Genomic DNA, 11,867 nt, shown 5'->3' with positions numbered 1-11,867 from the left:
TTCAGCACTCGCAGAATCTTGCAACAGGAAGTTCTGCGGGCTGAATTGCAAGAGGAAAACCTGGTTTTGTTTGAAAAGTTAAGTCTAATTAAAAAAAAAAGTTTCTGTTCTTCTGACAGTTAGTTTTACAAGTTCACATTTTAACAGCAATCATAATGTAATATTGCTCTTTGCTTCTGATAAAATGGGATGCTCCTGTCATCCATATCGTTCTTTTTGACATGTATTCAAAGACCAGTTGCTTGATTTTATTTAGCTTTTCAACAGCCCATAGAGTGACTTGCAAATTACTGTCAGTGAAAAAATGCATACTGTTTTTAAGATATTTGTGTCAAGTAATACAAATCCCACAAAAACTGATACATCAATGTCATTATCTGTTACAAGGTTACTGTATATATTCCTTGTCAGAAAGCTACATAAGACCAATCAATGCTAAAGCATTTGCTTAAAATTAGCAATTACCTTGTCTTTTAATAACACAGATATATGCTACTGTAATTTCTACATTTTTAATATAGAATATTAAAACTGCTTTATTCATCAGGGTCAATGGAAATGTGTCTAAGATGTCTGCTCTGTAGAAAGCAGATGATGATAATGGATATGATATACTATCCATATATAGCTTTCACACTGCCTTACTTATTATTTATTGCTAGAGTCTAATAATGGAAAATCAATCTACTTTATCCTTGCCATTACTGGACTCAGTGTGACCGATTTTGTTTTGTTTTGGAATTATAAATCAAGGATGCGAGTTCATTTTCCGGTTCCACAAATACTTCAAATTCTTACACACATCCTCAGCAGGTGACACAGATGATTACATCAATGTCACCTTCCTTCAGATGCCAGAATAGCTTATGCAGTCAGCACTGGGTTGCATGACTCTTTGCAAGAATACTTTATTCACTCTTTTCCAGACTAATTTGAAAAGAAACTTTCACTCTGTTTCAGATTCTATTTCCTTGAATATTTTTCTGATACCTTCAGCATGTGTATGCAAAATGCACCTACCCACAATACACCAATAATCATATTTTTTTCAAATTCAGCTCTATACATGTACCATTGCCTAAAGCCTTGAACTCCACATTCTTCTTTCCTCAGGCCTTTCCAATAGAAATAAAAGTTAAGGCAAAGCCTTAGTTAGGCTCCATAAATTCATCATAACCTGGACGCAGAGCCTGAATGCTTGCCCTCTGAACATCTAGACTGCTGGCAGACTTCGCCTGTGCCAAGCAGCACAGTTTGGGGATAGTGCACACCAAGCACTGTTTCCAGTGGGCTCTATGGAGAACACTGCTCCAAGTCTGCTCCCTACAGACTCCCTCAATGCTATCTCAGCAGGCTTTGCACCCTCAAATACTACCTCCTTTCAGTAAAATGCCTTAATTTTACTATTTTTGAAAATCTGTGGGGAAGAAAAACTGTGAAGTCAAAACTTTTAAACAAAAGGCAATAAAGTCTTTTTCAAACACAATGAAGTGAAAAAAAACCCCCAACCCCATAGATATATGGAAGTATGATGTCTGAAGGCCGCAGGATGTTAAACAGCACAGAGGAGCTCCAGGGCCAAAAGCTATGTGGTGTCAATTGGCCAGTCTGATCTTAGGGGAAATACGGCCCTAAATAATAGCAACATGACCTAGGCTGTCTCTAGGCTTCAGGGCTGGAGGCTGCATCCTGGCCATCAAAAATGCCTCCGATCTTTCTGTGAATGAGAACCAGAATCAGCTGTGTATAAGTGACACTGCCTGTCTCTTACCACTGAAGTAAGTAGGTAACTCCAAATATGGCAAAAGTGGTTCTGTTGATGGAAAACTCAACATTTTGATAAAGTAAAATTTTCAAATACGTCTTATTTTAATATTAGCTTGCAAAGACAATGCTTTAAAGCTCCTGGGAAAGTGCCAAATTGCTTCCGAAACCCTTCTAGGACAATTCAAGTCCAGGTTTGCAGTGGACAATTAGATCCTACACAAAGTCGCACCTTCTTGTCTAAAGCTATTTTAGAAGCTTTTTTGAAATCACTGAGACCACAGCAGACAAGGCTCTATTTGAAATATTGTGGAACCTCTACCCTTCTGGGAATTCCCAGTTCCCAGAACACTGCACGTGCATTGTTATTTCATGTATTGCTCCAGACAAAGTGTAAATGAAGGGAAATGGACAATATGAAATTTTGCATCACATTAAACCCAAATGTCTGACTTGCTGAAACCTTTGTTTGACAGGATGAGCACACTTAGCCAGATCACAAATGTGTGCTAATTATAGCAAGAAAGGCAACAAAATGACAATAGTTAAAACAAATCCTACCAACAGGAAATGGTTATCAAGCTGTGATAAAATGTTTATCAGGAAATGTTGTTACGCTATCCAAAATATTTCCTGTCTGTAACATTTTTTGTGAGAAAAAAGAATGTCTGTGGTGCTAGAAATAGCATCTTTGCAAGGAATTAAATAACAGACTTATAGAAAATGGTACTAGTCACTGTTCTAGTTTCTGTCCTGTTTTCTTCTTTGTACATTGCATGAAGTAATTTTAAAAGAAAAGTGCTTTCAGAAGTTACATGGGCATTCATTAAAGTTTGAACTTCAAAAAAACAAAACAAAAAAATTAAAGCAAATTTTTCATATGTAGTGTCTAAGTGATGTAACCATGTAGGGAGAAAAGCCCTGCTCCTTCTCTCACTGAGACTGGCAGGGAAACATTATTTCTGTTAGTATATCTTGAAAAGATCAAAAATGAATAATTAGACTGAAAGACAGTACAGTGCTACTGAAGATGTTGAAAGAGCTATACTCAAGGGGAAGAGGAGCCAGGGATTATCTGTTGAAGTGTTTTCTCAAAACAAAAATTATGAAGAGTTCTATTTCCATAACCATGACTTTTCAAAACTAGGAAAACCCTGATTTGTAGTAAACATAATGGGTAGTATCACAAAATCACAACAAAACTGAAATTTTGATATAAACAAAGATTTTTCAGGGCCAACCTATGAGACATTACTGAATATGGAAGCAAAATAAATGATTCTTTCTAGATTTTTGCTCTGTCAGCTGAAGAATAACTTGTAGGCTGTCATTCCATTCTTAAAACAGTCCATCCCAAAAAAAAGAACAGTGATCTTCAATAGATTTTTAAGGGGAATTCAGCCACTAAAACTGCTTGACTATTTTGAATGAATAGGTTATTGTGAAGTCATCTTTTTGTTAATCAACATTTACATGAAAGTCATTTTGCTTTGACTAATAATTACAAGTTGTATCACTTTTATTGTAAATATTTTGTACCTTCCTGTACAGTAAATTGAACTAATGACAGAACCCTAAAAGTGGGTTCCTCGACAGGTCACCTAGTTGACTTCCATGACCTGAACTAGGATTGACAAAGGTTATCTTATTTCTGATATGCAATCTCTAATGATGGAAGCTGCAATCTCAGTAGGCAATCTATTCCCGACTTCCTTATTATTACTGTGAGAGCAGTTTTCCTTACTGCCAAAGCTGAATCTCCTTCACTTCAATTTTTTTCCTGATTGCACAGGGGAAAAAAAAATCCCCCTCCTCTTCACAACAGCATTTTACATTGTTCACAACATCCATTTCCCTCAGTCCTTTCTTCTTCAGCCTAAGAAGCCCTATTCCTTCAGTTCTTCCCCAGTTCTGTTTTAATTATTTACCAAGTTTCACTTTCCTTGAACAACTTAGTTGCTTTACAACTTTCTTGAAACACAACTTTCCGCAACTGTTGAACAACCACAATGCTACTATACTAGCTAAAGCTAGTCTGTCTTCCTGTGCACTGCCAGTCCTTCCCAGCCTCCTATCATCCAGGTCATTAAGGAAAATATTGGGAAGAACTGGACCCAGACAGACTTTACAGAGGTTTATTAAATACATTCATTTGGATAGAGAACCATTGCTAACAGCTATGAAAAAAGTTGTCACTACATATGGCAATGAATTTTGCTCTATTAATTGAGCAAGATTCAGAGCTATGAGTGTCTGTAATGAAAGACATTCTGATATGAAATGTCCTACATATTATCAGAAATATATCTCCTCTCATCTGTATTTGACTGATGGTTTTATTTTGACCTGAAGGGACTCCTAGCTTCCTCGCTTCCTTCCCACCGATAGACTTTCTACAAAACGACACAACAAAAGGTATACTCAGCCCCTTTGCTTTGCAACCGAGTTTAGCAAAGTCAGTCTGTACCTCCACCACCTCTGCCCAGCAATGCAGTAGTTGAGCTCAAGTTCAGAAATTGTAACTACTGAATAAGAACTACAAAATTCCATGTTTTTGTAGCAACCCCCAAAAAGATATGTGAGTCCAAAGCTTTCTTGTCATCTAGGAAGTACAGAAACCCCTCCGAATGGTTCAAACACTTCTTTTAATTAAAGTGAGTTCAGTCTTCTTGTAACCATATTTGATGGAGCTGGATGGATGGCAGGGGCAGCATTCAAGGCAGTATGTTTTGACGTACTCCATCTGGAATTCTGTAGCTGGTTTTGAGCATTGGATTACCATGAGTTCAAGACGACAAGGGCAAGGTGATGGCTCTGGATGCTACTGTGGGAGGACAGTTTGCACATGAGAAGAGATGATGCTTCACAAAAATATAGAGTTATCATTTAGATGTTGCAGATAATAATTTTATTAAATGTTTTGGAAAAAAAAAATACAACTACCTCCAAATAGCTCCACTTTTACCAACTGGGTCTCTGAAAAAAAAACCTGATCCACTCTCTGTTTCCTCTTTGGCTTCCTCTGGGCCTTAGTAGTAATCCCTCCATCCTTCTCCTTGTGGCATCATGATTATACTGAGGTGTAGCAGACGGAGTACTCTAAGCCAAGTGTTTGGATGCAAAATCTCCCCTTGCCTGAACTACATGGGCTAAGCCCTTCCTTTTCTTTGTAGTCCTGGAGAAGAACACGGCCATGTTCTATGCTGCTTCTAGTTTTGTAGTCACAGAAGAGCATGATCTCCAAAAGCACCTGGGATGTATCCATAGCCTCCCACATGGAGGGATTCCTGCTACATTCTCATTTAATGCTTAATTATATTTTTACAGTGTAAAAAATAATGCTGCTGGATTAAAGTAAAATAAACATCAGTTAATCAGAAAAGAAAATCAGGTCAACTACAATCAATTTATTCTAAAGATCAAGGGGAAATGCAAAAATTCAAATGAAAAGTAAATTAAGAAGGAGATTTGGAACTTAAACTGCAGAGACCAATGATGCATTGCTAGTGGAAAAAGAAGGAAAATACAATCCTGTTACAGACTCACAAGAGGGTTTGTAAGATGAGAGAGGCACATATTCCCTTCCGTTCAGTGCTGTTGAGTTCTGAATCTGGCATTACATTTAGGAAAAGAAGAAAAACAAGCTGGAGAGAGCTCAAAGGAAAGGAATAAAATGAGACAGGTGTAGAACAACTGGCCTGTAAGGAAAGGCAGAAATAACTGGATCAGGTTTTTACTTGAAGGCATAAAAAATGGAGACCACTTTTCACTTTCACTGTCAGAAATCTGTGCTCCGTTTCTGATTTGAATTCCTGTGACCTTAATTTCTCTCCACTGCTTCTTGTTATGGCTTCTTCCATTAAGTTAAAATGCCACTCAGTACTGAATATTTTCTCATTCTAACGAACCTATAAACTGTAATCACCTTTAAACCATTTTTAACAAACTAAAATAATCTCTTTGAGTATCCCTTATTTTCAAACCATTGATCATCTTCGTGCAGCCTATCCCATTTCCAGTTTCTCTATCAAAATGTATAGTAGCATTATATGCAGTGTCCCACCGGTTGGCTTAAAATACTCATTACCTTTTAACCACTGTTTATTCCTCTCTTTATATGTTCAGGAATGGCATTAGCCTTTTTCACTTCTACATCCTCTGGCATTACGCTTTCAGTTGTCATTCACTGACCTCAATCCTTTAGCTAAATGTTCCAGAAGACAGTTTCTCTGCTTGTAGATCTACACCCATTGCTTCTAGATTTAAGGACTTCACGGTATTAAATTGCACTTTGTTTCAATGGGTCAAACACACTATCTGTTCCACTGATTCCAAGTGTGACCTTCAGCCTAGCACAGTTACACAGCAATTCCTTGAGTTAAATAGAGCACAACTTTTAGAACTATATCCAATACGGTTTTAAAATGTGTACCGAAGAATCAATAAACAGCTCACAGCCCAAAATGAAACTTGTTTTAGGGGACAATTACTCTTTGTTTTACTGCCCGTCTGAAAATTAATAGCTTCAACTGCCATTTGGTCTTGTAACCACTGTCTGCTTGACGGAAATTGTCAGGTTTATTATCATATTTACACATGCATCTGAGATCCAGCAAGCTTCTACCCCCTGAACTGTGTTCAAGAAAACAGAAAACTAAGAAGGGACCATGGCAACAGAGCGTAAGTTGCTTTGTGTTATAAAGTGATCATTTTATTCTATATAAAGAGAAAACAAAACTATCGGGTACTACATATAGTCCTTATTGAGCCCAGCACCCCAAAAATTCATTGTCTTCCATCCTATACTCTACACAAATCATTATGGATATCTCTTTCAAATGAAGAAACCACTCCTAACAAAAAATACTCTCCATTTTATCTCGGAAGAACCAAAGTGACTGAGCCAACAAAACAGAAAATATATACATTTTGCAGATTACAATGCATTCAGGATGCATGCATAGGAAGTTGAATGCGTTCTGAAACATAAAAAATAATTGACAAACTAAAAGGAGATAGTGACTCCACAGAACACTATAGTCAGTGGCAGGGAACATGCTTGCATTAGGGGAGCACATTAGGAAAGAACATTGGTAGTCAGTCCAATACAGGTGCTTCATGCATTATATATGTTGTCGTGGTTTAACCCCAGCCAGCAACTAAGCCCCCCCCAGCCGCTCGCTCACTGCCCCCCTCCCTCAGTGGGATGGGGGAGAGAATCAGAAACAATTGAAACCCATGGGTTGAGGTAAAGACAGTTTAATAAAACAGCAGAGGAAAAGAGTAACAACAACAACAACAATAATAATAATGATGGCAAGAGAATATACAGAATATACAAAACAAGTGATGCACAATGCAATTAATAATCTGGTGATATTCCAAAACCTTTGCCTTCTGGACAGTCCATGGTCACTTCCAAGATTCCTGGGCGACTGGGGTTTCCCATTCGAGCCTGTCGTGTGATCAGTCTGACCCACTTACTCCACGTAGCATCAGTTGCGTGATGTGTAGAGGGGACCCTCCCTTTGAACATCCAGCCCAGAACTGGCAGTTGGGGTGCCAACAGGAGCTGTGCTTCAGTTCCAACCACTTCTGAAGCAGCTCGAACCCCTTCATATGCTGCAAATATCTCTTTTTCAGCTGGAGTATAGCGGGCCTTGGAACCTCTGTATCTCCAACTCCAAAATCCTAAGGGTTGACCTTGAGTTCCTCTTGGTGCTTTTTGCCAGAAGCTCCAGGTAGGGCCATTCTCCCCGGATGCAGTGTAGAGCACATTTTTTACATCTTGCCCTACCTGGACTGGCCCAAAGGCTACTCCATGAACTATCTCCTGTTTAATTTGTTCAAAGGCTTGTCATTGCTCAGCACCCCATTTGAAATTGTTCTTCTTCTGCATCACTTGATAGAGAGGGCTTACTATCGGGCTGTAATTTGGAATATGCATTCTCCAAAAACCCACAACGCCCAAGAAAGCTTGTGTTTCCTTTTTGCTAGTTGGTGGGGACGTAGCTGTTATTTTGTTGATCACATCCATTGGAATTTGATGACATCCATCTTGCCATGTTATTCATAAAAACTAGATCTCCTGTGCAGGTCCCTTGACCTTACTTTGTTTTATGGCAAAACCAGCTTTCAGAAGGATTTGGACTATTTTCTTCCACTTCTCGATAACCTCTTCTGCTGTGCTGCCCCACACAATGATGTCACCAATGTATTGCAGGTGCTCTGGAGCCTCACCCTGTTCCAGTGCAGTCTGGATCAGTCCATGGCAAATGGTAGGGCTGTGTTTCCACCCCTGGGGCACTTGATCCCAGGCATACCGGGCACCCCTCCAAGTGAAAGCAAACCGTGGCCTGCACTCCATTGCCAAAGGGATTGAGAAAAACGCATTAGCAAGATCACTTGTGGCATACCACTTGGCTGCCTTTGACGCCAGTTCGTATGGAAGTTCTAGCATGTCCGTCATGGCAGCATTTAGTGTCAGTGTGACTTCATTCAGGCTGCAATAGTCTACTGTCAGTCTCCACTCTCCATTAGACTTCTGCACTGGCCATATGGGACTGTTGAAGGGTGAGCAAGTCTTGCTGATCACTCCTTGGTTCTCCAGTTGATGAATCAGCTTACGGGTGGGAATCAGGGAGTCTCAGTTGGTGCAATATTGCCACTGGTACACCACTGTGGTAGCGATTGGCACCTTTGTTCTTCGACCCTCAGCAACCCTCTCAGTTGGTGCAATATTGCCACTGGTACACCATTGTGGTAGCGATTGGCACCTTTGTTCTTTGACCCTCAGCAACCCTACAACAGAAGGGTCCTTCGAGAGACCGGGCAAGGCAGAAGCTGCTTAATTTCCTCCATCTCCAAGGCAGCTATACCAAAATCCCACCGGTACCCTTTTGGATCCTTGTAACACCTTCTCCTGAGGCAGTCTATGCCAAGGATGCACGGAGCCTCTGGGCCAGTCACAATGGAATGCTTTTGCCACTCATCCCCCGTTAGGCTCACTTCGGCCTCCAATACAGTCAGCTGTTGGGATCCCCCTATCACTCCAGAAATCCAGATGGGTTCTGCCCCTGTATAGCTTGATGGCGTTAGGATACACTGTGCACCCCTGTCCACTAAAGCTTTATACTCCTGTGGGTCTGATGTACCAGGCTATCGAATCCCCACAGTCCAGTAAACCCCATTGTTCCTTTCCTCCACCTGGCTGGAGCCAGGACCCCTCTAGTTCTGGTCACAGTTACTCACATTTTGTATATAAGAGTCAGGAGTTCCTTCATTATTATCAGCAATAAGATCAGCCCTTCTATTCTGTCCAAAAAAAATTGCAGTCTACTCCATGTCTGGAAATTGGAGCAGCAAGTTTCCTGGAAGAACCCCCTTTTGTGACTGTTTTTGCTTGCAACTTGCATACCTGTGCCTCTAGGGTTGAGGTAGGTTTTCCATCCTATTTCCTCGAGTCCTCTGCATGGTCACATAGGTAAAACCATAGGGTGGCCCATGGTGTGTAACCACTATATCCTCTTTCTTGAGCAGAGGGATCCTTACTTCTAACAGCTCAGGTACTGGTCTGTACAGGTGGGGAGTAGGACATACTCTCTTTGAGTTGTCAGAACTCCCAGGACAGTTTATCCACAGGCAAGGTGAGGGAGGAAGAGAGACTTTTTTTTGTATTCCTGGAGTTGGCCAGACACTTCATCCATCATCGGTCCCTCTTAATCTTCCCAGGTCAGTATTGCCAACAAGTTGGCGCATGATGCTGGCGTGCTTCGTACCAACTTCTACCACATGGGTCCTGTGCACCAGAACTCCACCTGGATCTTTGGGTAACTGCTCATTGTTCAGGTCACTATTGATCATGTCCAGGACCGCTAAATCTCTCAGGTACTGGATACCTCTCTCCATAGTGGTTCATTTGCCTGGGCAATATGACATCTTCCTTGAAGGCATATCTTTCCTTCATACCTGACAGTAGTTGCCTCCAAGGGCTGAGGACTTGTGTCCCTTTTCCAATTGCTTTGTCAATGCGCCCTTCCCTAGAACGGGATCCCAGCTTTTTGGCTTCCTTACCCTCTAGTTACAGGCTATTGGCCCCATTATCCCAGCATCAGCGCAGCCAGGTGACAATGTGCTTGCCTGGACGACGGCTGAAATCTTTTTACATACCTCACAGCTCACTCAGGGATAGGGATCAGGTGGTTTCCATCTCGTTTATGAGTTCTTTCTCTTCCTCCTCCTCTCCTTGTGATGGTCCTGGTTTTTCATCCTCCCTTTCTAAATGAGCTGACTTTGGCTTCCAAGATTTCTTCTTGTGAATAGGGGCGACTGATAACAGCACGCATTGGTTCCCTAGTTCAGCCACAGTGTATGTCACCAGGGTTTGAGTGGCCACAGTGCCTGTTGCAGTAGTTGGAGTAACCGCAATGCCTGTTGCCATGGTTGGAGTAGCTACAGTGCATGTCATGGGGGCTGGAATAGCCGCAGTGCCTGTCACCAGGGTTTGAGTAGCTACAGTGCCTGTTTTGTTTCTGGATGGTATTCTTAAGTAGTTGTTTAACCCTGAATAAGACCTGGACCACATTCAGGAGTCATAGCAATAGGAACATACTGGGGTGAACATCCCAAGGATATTCAAAATTCTCAAGAGCTGTTGTAATTAGCCTGGAGAAGAAGGGGAAGATGGAGGAAGGTGTCTCCCCCATTGGTTGGCTCTCCAAAGAGAAAAAGTAAAAAGTATAATTATTAATAATTTCCAATAGATGACTCCCGAAGTACAGAGGTGATGGCAATGCTGAGTACAAATATGAGACTGATCTCATGACCAATAATTTTGTCATAGTATAAGCCAATATTGGACAGTACAGCAAAGCGATAACCTTAATCCACCTGCCAGAGGTGATAACCAGCATCACAGGGAGTGCATACAGCAGGTAAGGCGTTACATAGCACAACTCTGAGAACTAGGACAACAACTCTGAGAGAAAATAGATCAACATTGCAACCAGCAACTATTAGACTAACATAATGAATGCTTATCACAAATTCGTTTTAACATGCTCTGGTCAGATGTGTCATTATCTCAATCCTTCTTGCCCCACGTTGGGTGCCAAAAAGGACTGTTGTGGTTTAATTGCAGCCAGCAACTAAGCACCACCCAGCTGCTCGCTCACTGCCCCCCTCCCTCAGTGGGATGGGGGAGAGAATCAGAAAAAAAAGTGAAGCCTGTGGGTTGAGATAAAGACAGTTTAATAGAACAGCAGAGGAAACGAATAACAATAATAATGGTAAGAATTCGTATACCGAATGTGCAAAGCAAGTGATGCACAATGCAATTGCTCACCACCTGCCGACCGATGCCCAGGCTGTCCCTGAGCAGCAGCCACTGCCCCCTGGCCAGCTCCCCCCAGTTTCTATATTGAGCATGACATCCTATGGTATGGAATAGCCCTTTCGCCAGTTGGGGTCAGCTGTCCTGGCTGTGCCCCCTCCCAGCTTCTTGTGCACCTGGCAGAGCATGGGAAGCTGAAAAAGCCCTTGACCAGTCTAAGCACTATTTAGCAACAGCTAAAACATCAGGGTGTTATCAACATTATTCTAGTACTGAGTTGAAAACACAGCTTGTTGCTTTCAGGAAAACTTTTCAAGTCTATCCTCCTTGGGATTGCTTTGTTTAAGTATCAGTCTTAGGAGAAATAGAAAGCTACTTATATTCCCTCATTTCCCTCAAGAGAAAAAGAAATGATTGCACATTGGAACAACATAGCAATATTTGACATTCCCTTAACAGTCATCTTTGACCGTGTTTCTCTTGCTGTGTGGTGTCGCCACATGTATTTAGGCCCAGTCAGCAGCTTGAGGCTTGGTGGAAAGTGGTGTTCTCTCCTCAATGCCGTGCTCGCTCTGAGCATCTAAGCCTTCCCAAGGCGGCCATATCATCAGAAGAGACGGGCCGTGGCGCAGAAGATACAGCAGGGCTTCTCTCGGCCCGGAGAGAAGCGCTCTCTGCCAGAGACCGAGCCACCCTGCAGTTGGGGCCGAGCCCCGCGGGGCAGCCTTCTCCACGGCCCCATCCACGCCGGCCCCGGAGGGCAGAGGCCGGC

Source organism: Egretta garzetta, unplaced genomic scaffold (assembly GCF_000687185.1).
Source record: "Egretta garzetta isolate BGI_Z169 unplaced genomic scaffold, ASM68718v1 scaffold268, whole genome shotgun sequence".
Taxonomy (NCBI): domain Eukaryota; kingdom Metazoa; phylum Chordata; class Aves; order Pelecaniformes; family Ardeidae; genus Egretta; species Egretta garzetta.
This window is presented reverse-complemented; position numbering follows the sequence as displayed.